Source organism: Bison bison, unplaced genomic scaffold, assembly GCF_000754665.1.
Source record: "Bison bison bison isolate TAMUID 2011002044 unplaced genomic scaffold, Bison_UMD1.0 scf7180017864235, whole genome shotgun sequence".
In the NCBI taxonomy this organism is placed as follows: domain Eukaryota; kingdom Metazoa; phylum Chordata; class Mammalia; order Artiodactyla; family Bovidae; genus Bison; species Bison bison.
Window position 1 is genome coordinate 6,511,645 of NW_011494807.1, and position 11,642 is coordinate 6,523,286.

The window sequence follows — 11,642 nt, forward strand, 5'->3', positions numbered from 1 at the left end:
TGTCCGACTGGGTCGCAGGGGTGCTGGTGTACATTAAGTAGGGAAAGGACTGAAAATTACATTAATTCAAATGGCTAAATCAATATTTAACAATGCAGTTAGTGGTAGTTGACCTTAAATGCACCTTTAATAAAACAAAGGTGATTCAGGCCAGCCTCCAGCATATGCCAGTCAGAAATGTGAATTAATGCAGAACAGAGACATTAAAGACTGCTACTAACACAGACACCTCTGCGGATTGGCAAAATGCATGAACACTGAAGTCGCTCTTTTAACAAGGGCAACTCGATTTTATTCATATGATGCTGTGTCTTCATTTATCACCTCTCCTCTGTCTCAAGGATTGGATAGCCTCAATCTTAGCATATTTAAAAGTAGGAAAAGTATCTCTGCAACTATTTCACCAGCAAATTATAAATCTTTAGTGATAGCTTTGTAACCTTGAGGAATTTTTACATGAGCAAACATAGATGAAACCAATTGTTACTTAGGAACACTAATTGTCTTACTGTAACATGATTTGCATATATTTGCTTATAAACATATAGGTTTGTACTCTATTTGCATTAAGGCTTACTGAAATTAAGTTTGCTTATATTAAAGAGGATGCAGGGGGGAAAAAAAGAAATAAGAAAGAAATGAGGCAATCTTTTCAAGATGTCAGAGAACAATCTCAGATGTTATTAGCTATCAGGCTCAGACTTTTTAAATTACCTTGCTGCCTCTAAAATATCTTAAGCTACAGAGCATTATAGTTATCACTGCTAAGGACTTGGTGATAACACTAAGGAAAAGGTCAGTCTAAGAATCTATTTCAATATACTTTAAGGCAGCAGGAGGCTCTAAAGAATTCTTAGAGGAGCACAGGAAAGTTTCTGTGATTTTGTGACCTAAAGATGCCAGTGCCAATGGAGCCATTTCCCTTACTCTGGTTTGGCTGCAAGGACAAATGAGTGATAATTAGAAATCTCTCCTGAGACAATTCCCTTTGATTTGTTGTTTGGCAATGGCTACAGTTCCTCTGCATTCTTGCTTCTCTCAGGTTTGTCTGCTGGTTACCATGGAAATGTGGCTCAATGCATCCTATGAGCTAAATCAGCATTCTGCCTCATGCAAGCTGCTGGCAGTGGAACTTCACAGAGAATTGGGCAAGTTTCTAGGTTGAATGTAAAACCAATTGCTTGAAAATATGATCTTACACTTGAAAGGAGGGAGGGACAGTCCACAGAACAAAATCATGGTTTCTTTGTCATCAAAGACATCAAACGAACATCTAATTTCCCAGCCGCAAACCCTCCGACTGAGTTGGGGGTGGGGATGAGAGTGGGGATGCTAGCAAAAATGTTAGGCTTTCCAGCTAATGCTGAGATAGGAACAGAAGTTGCTTATAACCCCAAGGTTGCCAAGCAAAAAGTTAGCTCCTGGAAATTCCCTCAACCCAGGGCATCCCACATACAAACCAAAAGGCACACCCACATTTTCATAAAGCCTCTATGTTCACATATTCATTGAATTTAAGAATAATTGTCAGAAGTTCATAGTGACAGATGCCTACATCAAGAAAGATTTCAAATAAACCACATTACTTTTCACCTAGAACTAGAAAAAGAAGAATAAACAAAGCCCAAAATTAGTAGAAGGAAGGAAACAACAAAGATCAGAGGAGAAATAAATGAAATAGAGACTAAAAAGACACTGGGAAAGATCAATGAAACTAAAGGCTGAGTCTTTGAAAAGATAAACAAAATTGACAAACCAAGAAAAAAAGGAGAGAGGAGTCAAATAAATAAAACCAGAAATGAAAGAGGAAAAATTACAACTGATACCACTAAAATATGAAGGATCATAAGAGAACACTTGGAGAAGGCAATGGCTTCTTTGCCTGGAAAATCCCACGGACGGAGGAGCCTGGTAGGCTGCAGTCCATGGGGTCACTAAGAGTCGGGCACGACTGAGCGACTTCACTTTCACTTTTCACTTTCATGCATTGGAGAAGGAAATGGCAACCCGCTCCAGTGTTCTTGCCTTCGAGAATCCCAGGGATGGGGGAGCCTGGTGGGCTGCCATCTATGGGGTTGCACAGAGTCGGACACGACTGAAGCGACTTAGCAGCAGCAGCAGCAGCAAGAGAACACTATGAACAATTATACACCAATAGATTGAACAACCTGAGGAAAATGAATACATTTCTAGAAATGTACAACCTATCAAGAATGAATCATGAAGACATGGAAAATCTGAACAGACTGATTACTAACAAGGAGACTGAATCAGCAACCAAAAACCTCTCAACAAAGTCCAGGACTACATAGCTTCTCTGGTGAAACCCACCAAACACTCAAAACAGAATTAATGTCAGTCTTCTCAACTCTTACAAAAAAATCAAAGAGGAGGGAATGTTTTCAAATTCATTTGACAAGGCCAGCATTACACTGATACCAAAACCTGACAAGGACACCACAAGAAAAGAAAATTACAGATCAATATCCCTGACAATGGGGCTTCCCAGGTGGTTCAGTGGTAAAGAATCCACCTGCCAACGCAGAAGATGCAAGAGAGACGCAGGTTCGATCCCTGGGTTGAGAAGATCCCCTGAAGCAGGAAATGGCAACCTGCTCCCATATTCTTGCCTGGAAAATTCCATGGACAGAAGAGCCTAGAGGCCTGCAGTCCATAGGGTCACAAAGAGTTGGACATGACTGAGCTACTGAACAACAACAGCAACAACACCATGATTGAGTGGGATTTATTCCATGGATACAGGGATGGTTCAACATCTGCAAATCAGTCAATGTGATATATCACATTAACAAAACAAAAGATGAAAACATATGATCATCTCAATGCATACAAAAACATTTTTTACAAAATTCAATTAATTATATTTTAAAAGGACTAGATGAAAATAAAATGAGTGTGTTAAAACATGGCCAAGATTAACTTATTTTTGTACTTCCCCCTACAGATTAATTTCCAAATGAGCTTATAATTAGAAAAACTAAAACTCGAGAATATATTGACTCCTATATTTCTTATCTCCCTGGCAGTGATACCTAAACAGTTACAAATTCACATTTATTAACAGACCAGACTAATACAACCAGTTTTAAAAAAGCCACAGAAATAGCAGGGTCATGTAATCTATTAACTGCATGTAAATTTTTTTCCTTTTCATACCTTTTTCAATAATCCAATAACCTCTACCAGAGGGCTTATAATAAAGGCCTTGGGATCTAGGAGGACAAAGATAAAAGGATTAATGCAAAACAACATTAGAAAAACAACTCAAAATTCAGTTCAGAGTATCATCTTCATAAACAAACATAGCATTTTTAAAAAACAAAACATAACATTTGCCAAACAAGTATCCATATCTGAAAGTACGGTTAATCCAACACAAAACATGTAAACTGGTAAAGAATTAGCAATGTGGAATACAAAGAATAGTCATTCTCACTTCTAACTAAGAAATACAGTAAGTCTCCTTCAAGTTTGGAGTTTCATTCCAGGATACAACAAAATTTAAATAGCATCAAAGGTACTTCTGTTTCTTTTTAATATATTGAATGAGGGTTAACAAACTTTTTCTGTAAAAGGCTAGACAGTAAATATGGGACATATGCTTTATCAGACATATGGTCTCTGTCACAACTCAACGGGTAGCTGCAGAAATTATATAAGCCACATAGGCATGGCTATGTTTCAGTAAAACTGTATTCACAGAAACAGGTGATGGGCAGGGAGTGGACCATGAATCACAGTTTGTCAACACCTAATGTAGAGAGTCCGGAGAAGGCGATGGCACCCCACTCCAGTACTCCTGCCGGGAAAACCCCATGGACGGAGGAGCCTGGTGGGCTGTAGTCCATGGGGTCGCGAAGAGTCAGACACGACTGAGTGACTTCACTTTCACTTTTCACTTTCATGCATTGGAGAAGGAAATGGCAACCCACTCCAGTGTTCTTGCCTGGAGAATCCCAGGGACGGGGGAGCCTGGTGGGCTGCCGTCTGTGGGGTCGCACAGAGTTGGACACGACTGAAGCGACTTAGCAGCAGCAGCAGCAGCAATGTAGAGAGTCACAAGTGAAAGTTACTGTCATGCAAACAGTGAGAACAAATAGTAAGTACAATAATATACAAATAATAAGTTTTGAGTCCATCAAAGAGCTAGGACTTTTGGATAAAACTAATATAACCAAAACCCAAAGAGTATCAAACTCCTCCAAGGAGAGAAAAGAACCACTAAATATTTCATCTCTAGTAGGAAAGCAAGAAGAAAAGAAATGTACCATAGATAGGGGTAAGAAAAAAGGCAGAAAAGTTAATAAATTTGTGAAAGCGAAGTATGGGTTGGTACATTTAAGCATTTAGTATTATTCATTTTGTTCAATTTTTAGGCCATATCTATTTATGTCACATTAACTTTTTTCTTAACATTATATTTGTTACAATGAACCTCCACTGACACATCATTGTCATTCAAAGACCATAGTTGACATTAGGGCTTACTCTTGGTGTTACCCATTCTATGGGTTTTGAAAAATGTGTTATGACATATCCACTATTACAGTTTCATGCAGAGTAGTTTCACTGCCTTAAAAATCCTCTGTGTCCCCCAAATTCTCTGTGCCACATGCATTCATCCCTGACAACCACTGACCCTTTTACTGTGTTCATAGTTACACGTTTTCCAGAATGTCATATAGTGGAATCATATAGTATGTAGCCTTTTCAGATTGGCTTCTTTTGCTCAGTAATATGCATTCAAATTTTCTCCATGTCTTCTCATGACTTAATAGTCATTTCTTTCTTGTGCTGAATAATATTTCATTGTCTATATGTACCTCAATTTATTTACCCACTCACTTACTGAAAGATATCTTGGTTGCTTCTGAGTTTGGGAAATTGTGAATAAAGTTGTTGTAATTATCCATGTGTAGCTTTTTGTGGGGACATACATTTTCATCTCCTTTGGGTAATTACTAAGGAGTATGACTGTTGGATCGTATAGTAAGTTTAGGTTAGTTTTATGAGAAACTGAAAAACTGTCTTCCAAAGTCGTTGCACCATTCTGCATTCCTATCAGCAGTGGATGAGAGCTCCTGTTGCTCCAAATTCACTCCAGCATTTGGTATTGTCAATGTTCTAGATTTTGGCCATTCTAAAAGTGTATAGTGGTATCCTACATGCGCATGAGTGCTAACTCACTTCAATCATGTCTGACTCTTTGTGACCCTATAGACTGGAGCGCTCCAGCTTTCTGTGTCAGTGGGATTCTCCAGGCAAGAATAATGGAGTGGGTTGCCATACCCTCCTCCAGGGAATCTTCCCAATCCAGGGATCGAACCTGCCTATCTTAAGTCTCCTATATTGGCAGGCAGGTTCTTTGCCACTAGCGCCACCTGTAAAGCTCTAGAGGTATCTCATGGTTGTTTTAGTGTTTCTTCCTCTTGGTTTTCATGTGATCAGTGGTACTATCACAGCCCCCATGGTGGATGGTAAATGTTACTCATCTATTATCAAACCTCTTAGGAAAAATTTTAGTACTTAATTTTTATTATGCAAGTACTTCCAATTCTCTTGGCTCATTACTGACTAAAAGGTTTGCTGAAATTTTTCTTAAAGTATTATCAAATTAATAAAAGTTATTACAGTGGACATTGTCAACACCCTGTGAATATCCCTCCAACCTCTCCATGTCTTCTAGCCAAATTCCCATGAGTATCTGCATCTCTGTGACAAAGGGCTCCTTTCGTCTAGCCCACCCTCAGAACTGGGGACTGCTGTGCTACTTTTTTATACAGAAATCCAGAAATTCTGAGTAATCAATAACCTCCCAAGAGAAATTCTTGACAACCCTCCAAAGTAGATGCAGAAATACACCCTAACATTGTGCTCCTTCAGTGAAATAATTCTGAACTGTTTGTTTCGTACCGTTTCCCAGAGTGTCTCCACAGGATTAAGCTCCAGTCGTGTGTGGCAGTAAATGGCTTAATTTTGCACTTGTTTGTTTGTTTGTTTAGATCTTGCTGTCCTTTCTTTATTTTTTAATTGAAGGATAATTGCTTTACAGAATTTTGCACTTTTATTGGCCTCCTTACTGCTTTGATTTCCTTCCCCACTACCCTCTAGATATTACTTGCATCTCACAAATAAAGTACATTTACTCTCATCTTTGTTGGACAATTACTCCGCCTCTGAGAAAAAACAAAACTAAGACATCTGTAGATTTATACCATAAAATGAATGATAAAATTACTATTCAAGAACATTCAGACTACTGTCTCTGTACACATCTATTTCTGGTACCCATTTCAGGAAGATCTAACCTGTAATATCCCACTGATTCCATCGAGAGCAGACTAGCCGCTTCCTGTGTTTCAGGTGGAAGCAATGGCCACACGTAACTGGCTAGTACACCAAGAGACCTGAGAGGCAACAGCACCAAAATATTTCTCCTGTCACTATTCAAGACTGGAAGGAGCTAGCCGTCCCTAATCACCAGTGACCAAGGACACTATTTTTATCACTGAGAACCCTGCATATTGGCCTTAAAAAGGAGACATTGGTTACGTTGCCAGCACACTGATCATAGGTCTCATACATGTCCAGACAAGACCACAGAAGAATCTAGAAACACAAAATGGAGGTCTGCTTAACACTTCCCAGCTTATTTTAAGAGGAGAAATATCAGTAATCTCAGATATGCAGATGACACCACACTTATGGTAGAAAGCGAAGAACTAAAGAGCCTCTTGATGAAAGAGAAAAAAGAGAGTGAAAAAGTTGGCTTAAAACTCAACATTCAGGTAGTGACGCTGGGACTGTTGGCGAGTGAGGCGGTTTGGTTGGTTTTGTGTTGATCGTTCTCTGGGCGCTGCGAGCTGAAAGAGCCCAGCTCGCAGGCCAGTCATCATGTCACGCTACGGGCGGTACGGAGGAGAAACCAAGGTGTATGTTGGTAACCTGGGAACTGGTGCTGGCAAAGGAGAGTTAGAAAGGGCTTTCAGTTATTATGGGCCTTTGAGAACTGTGTGGATTGCCAGAAATCCTCCAGGATTTGCCTTTGTGGAATTTGAAGACCCTAGAGATGCAGAAGATGCAGCTCGAGGCCTGGATGGAAAGGTTATTTGTGGTTCCCGAGTGAGAGTTGAACTATCAACAGGCATGCCTCGGAGATCTCGATTTGATAGACCACCTGCCGACGTCCCTTTGATCCCAATGATAGATGCTATGAGTGTGGCGAAAAGGGACATTATGCTTATGATTGTCATCGCTATAGCCGCCGAAGAAGAAGCAGGTCACGGTCTAGATCACATTCGAGATCCAGAGGTAGACGATACTCTCACTCACGCAGCAGGAGCAGGGGAAGGAGGTCAAGGTCAGCATCTCCTCGGCGATCAAGATCTGTGTCTCTTCGTAGATCAAGATCAGCTTCACTCAGACGATCTAGGTCTGGTTCTATAAAAGGATCGAGATCCCGGTCCAGGTCAAGATCAAGATCCAGGTCTCTTTCACGGCCTAGAAGCAGCCGATCAAAGTCCAGATCTCCATCTCCAAAAAGAAGTCGTTCCCCATCAGGAAGTCCGAGAAGAAGTGCAAGTCCTGAAAGAGTGGACTGAAGTGCTCAAGTTCACCTTTTAGGGAAAAGTTATTTTGTTTACATTATTATAAGGGATTCGTGATGTCTGTAAAGTGTAACTTAGGGAGGGTATTTCAACCATCTAATCAAAATGGATCTGGACTATTACTCTGTAAATTTACAGCCAATTTTAAGTGTATAATAAAAATTTTTAAAAAAAAAACCTCAACATTCAGAAAACAAAGATCGTGGCATCTGGTCCCATCAGTTCATGGCAAATAGGTGGGGAAACAATGGAAACAGTGACAGACTTTATTTTGGGGGCTCCAAAATCACTGCAGATGATGACTGCAGCCATGAAATTATAAGACGCTTCCTCTTCGGAAGAAAAGTTATGACCAACCTAGACAACATATTAAAGACAGAGACATTACTTTGCCAACAAAGGTCCATCTAGTCAAAGCTATGGTTTTTCCAGTAGTCACGTATGGATGTGAAAGTTGGACTATAAAGAAAGCTCAGCACTGAATAATGGATGCTTTTGAACTGTGGTATTAGAGAAAACTCTTGAGAGTCCCTTGGACTGCAAGGAGATCCAACCAGTCCATCCTAAAGGATATCAGTCCTGAGTATTCATTGGAAGGACTGATTCTGCAGCTGAAACTCCAATACTTTAGCCACCTGATGCATGCAAAGAACTGACTCATTTGAAAAGACTCTGATGCTGGGAAAGATTGAAGGCGGAAGGAGAGGAGGATGACGGAGGATGAGATGGTTGGATGGCATCACTGACTCGATGGACATGAGTTTGAGTAGGTTCCAGGAGTTGGTAATGGACTGGGAAGCCTGGCATGCTGCAGTCCGTGGGGTCACAAAGAGTCGGACATGACCGAGAGATTGAACTGACTGGCTAACAATAAAAAAATAATGTTTCCTCTTTTAAATTAGGAAATAAAAACAGTATAAATATTAAATTAGATGGAATACAAGGATGTTACGGATAAACCAACTGTGTTTCAGGCCAACAAGAATATGTTCTCTCAAACTTAACATTAAAACGTTACAGGGCTAACACTGAGTACTGCCTACACAAAAGCCATTCACAGCCCCTTTCTCAGCTTAACAGTTGGAAAGGGAGAACACCTTCTCTTGCTCCCTGACCCAGTTCTCACCAATGATATGTAAGCAAATGCTACTGGATGGGGCTTTGGAGAAAGCTTCTTAAAAGAGGCAAACTGGCAGGCCTTTTCATCACTTGGCACTTCACCCTTCTCCTTTCTGCTTTCTTGTATTCGAATATGATGACTGGGAATCCACTAGCCATTTTTAACCACGAAAAATGAGAAAAAATGGCAATAAAGATGCTTGAGTAATTGGTAATATTGTAGATACCATGGACTGGTCTTTGGATCTCTTTTTATGCACACACACACACACACACACAATCTTTCTTTGTTCATGTGGCTCTAGTAGAGTTTAGTTCTGTTTGGAGTGAAACATTTTCCTAATTGAAATGTATCCAAGTTCTTTCAATAAAAATACCTAACATTCATTATACCCATGAAAGGATTTCTTTCTCTGCTAGTCTTCATTAACTCTACCAAAAATGGAAATTTGATAACTTATGACTCGTGTATGTTAGATCTAAGGTACCATTTGAATTCAATATTAAGACATACACTAACAAGCTTTCTTAACACCTTTAACTTCTTTCCCAAATATTGAGCACTATCTAGAGGCTGCCTAATATTCAATTTTTATGCATATAAGTCATCACAACTTTATTGAAAACTTCTTGAGGGCAGATACAGATTCATATACTTCGGCTGACTCTATGAAATTTATCAATAATTGACTTGAAGCACTTTGCACAGACTTCACTTTCCTACTTATTAGAAACTATTAGAAATGTTTTCCTAAAGATTTCTGTTTTAAATGCTTTTAAAAGCTCTAAAACTTTCTCTGAATTAAATTATTTCAAAAAGTAGTATGAAAAGTGTATTCCCTCTTTTCTTAGATTAGTTTTAAGTAAACTGAATTTTATATCCCTGTTTAACGTTTTTAAGTTGATTGGCAAGAAGCGAGCTTTCAACACTACAAATTAACCACCTGAGTTAGTTATTTTTAAAAAAGCAAATAGCTCATTTCAATTCCCCTGCCCCCAAAAAGCTATTTTTTACTTCTCTTAGAGTAGATCTGCCTTTAAATGAGAGGATGATTGTGAATCACTCTGAATTACTCACAGACTGTGTTATATTGTTCCTCAAGATGAACTTTAAGAGGTATCTTCTGATTTATGTATTTGTAATCAAAAATAAAGACATCCTGATGTATTTACTCTGTGAGCAATTTGCATTCCATTATATGTGCTTAGTCAAATGCTAGGTATACAACTGAGGCAGAGGAATGAAGAAAGCAGAGTAATTATAGGTCTTAGTACTAGAATTTACCTGGTTTTGTAAGATCTGAAAGTGAATCACTTGATTGGTCACACACTGTTCTGCTGGGATCCACGTGATAATTTGTACATGTGGGTCAATTTTTCCTCCCCAACGGGACTAGATTATTTGTGGGCAAGAAATGTGCCTTTTATGCATTGTTTTCTGTCTTCACTGAATGATGTGCTCCTGGGCACATAGCTGAAATTGCATGAATACCATTCAAATGATTGACTGACATCTCACAAGTTGATAGCTATTTTAGGAGCATAAGACCTTCCAGTGATTACTAAAGAGGGAAGAATAGAGTGTCCTTGATTCCCATATTTGTAAGCACATATTTAATAACACAGCTTCTCAAGGGCATTTCTTTCTACTTTGAAAATCACTTGGAAAACATTTGGCACCTATTCTTGGAATCAGTATTAACTTGAAGGAAAATGCCTATACATTCTTTCAGAGTTATTCCTTCTGTGTTTTTTTTTCCCCCTTATTGTATTCTTTTACTGCTAAAAATGAAAACCAAAACAACAACAACAACAAAAAACAATTCTCAGTTGTGTACTAAATTCAGAAATCCTTCAGCTTGATATTAAACTTCCCACTTTGATCATGTGTTCCAGCCAAATCACCTGATTTCTATAGTCGTGGACGCTGTTCATGCTCCCCAGCCTCTATCGTGTCTTAGTGTCCTCTATAACTGAAACACTTTCCTCCATTCTTTGCCTGTCATGATTCTACTCATCTTTGAAGATACCTCCCAAATAATACATCATCCATAGCCTTCTCAAAGGGATATCACCTCTTTTATCCTTAAACCTCCCATATTGGTAAGGTTTCCTAGGTCTCCTATTTGACTCTATAATATAAAATGATGAGATTTGCTTTACATTGCTTCAGCTGTCTGTTATACGGAATTTTAAAAATGCCCTTCATTAAGTGGGAACTGTTCCGGGAACTGTTAGTTCTCCGTATGTTGTTATTTGATCGTCAGAGCAACCCATGTTACTATCTCCATTTTACACGTGGACTGCTAAGCCCTGGGTGGTGACTCATATTTAGGCTCTTGTCCATGGGGAAATGATCCAAGAAGAGAGTCTGGGCAAGAAATATTTAATATAGTGACTACGTATCTGGAAGATGCTTAATTAAAATAGAAACATGACTGTGATGTTTAAGGCACAATTTCCTCTCTACCTATCTCCATTTTCCTTCACTGAACCCAACTGGATCTTTCTTGGTTTGCTAGCATTTTCCCTAAATTTGGAGGTTTCTTGAAGGAGCACCATGAGGTCTCAAATTTAGCTTCCCACCTTATTTACAGCTATACTGTTTCAACACTCTATCCTTAACTATTTTTATCTCACAATCTAACAAGTGCTAGTTTGAAGTCCATACTTACTTGCTGCCTATGGGAAAACCATTCAGTCTTCAGTTAAGTATCAGACTCTTGCTTACACTCATTATTTTGGGTCCAGAAAGTTGGTATACATTTTAGAATATTGCTTTATTAATTTAAAATAATCTATAGGAAAAAAACTTCTATTGGAATGATACTCTGAAACTGTTGTGGTCTGAATTTTCTAACATTTACTTTTTAAAATTATCTCAATCAAAGTAAT

General features: G+C 38.9%; 1 pseudogene across 1 annotated transcript; it reads left to right on the forward strand.

Annotated features, from left to right (window-relative positions):
• Positions 1 to 6,814: 6,814 nt before the first annotated feature.
• On the forward strand, positions 6,815 to 7,789 carry LOC104993178 (annotated as a pseudogene). Its single transcript, XR_825804.1, has one exon. The product of XR_825804.1 is annotated as a serine/arginine-rich splicing factor 7 pseudogene (transcript).
• Positions 7,790 to 11,642: the final 3,853 nt, after the last annotated feature.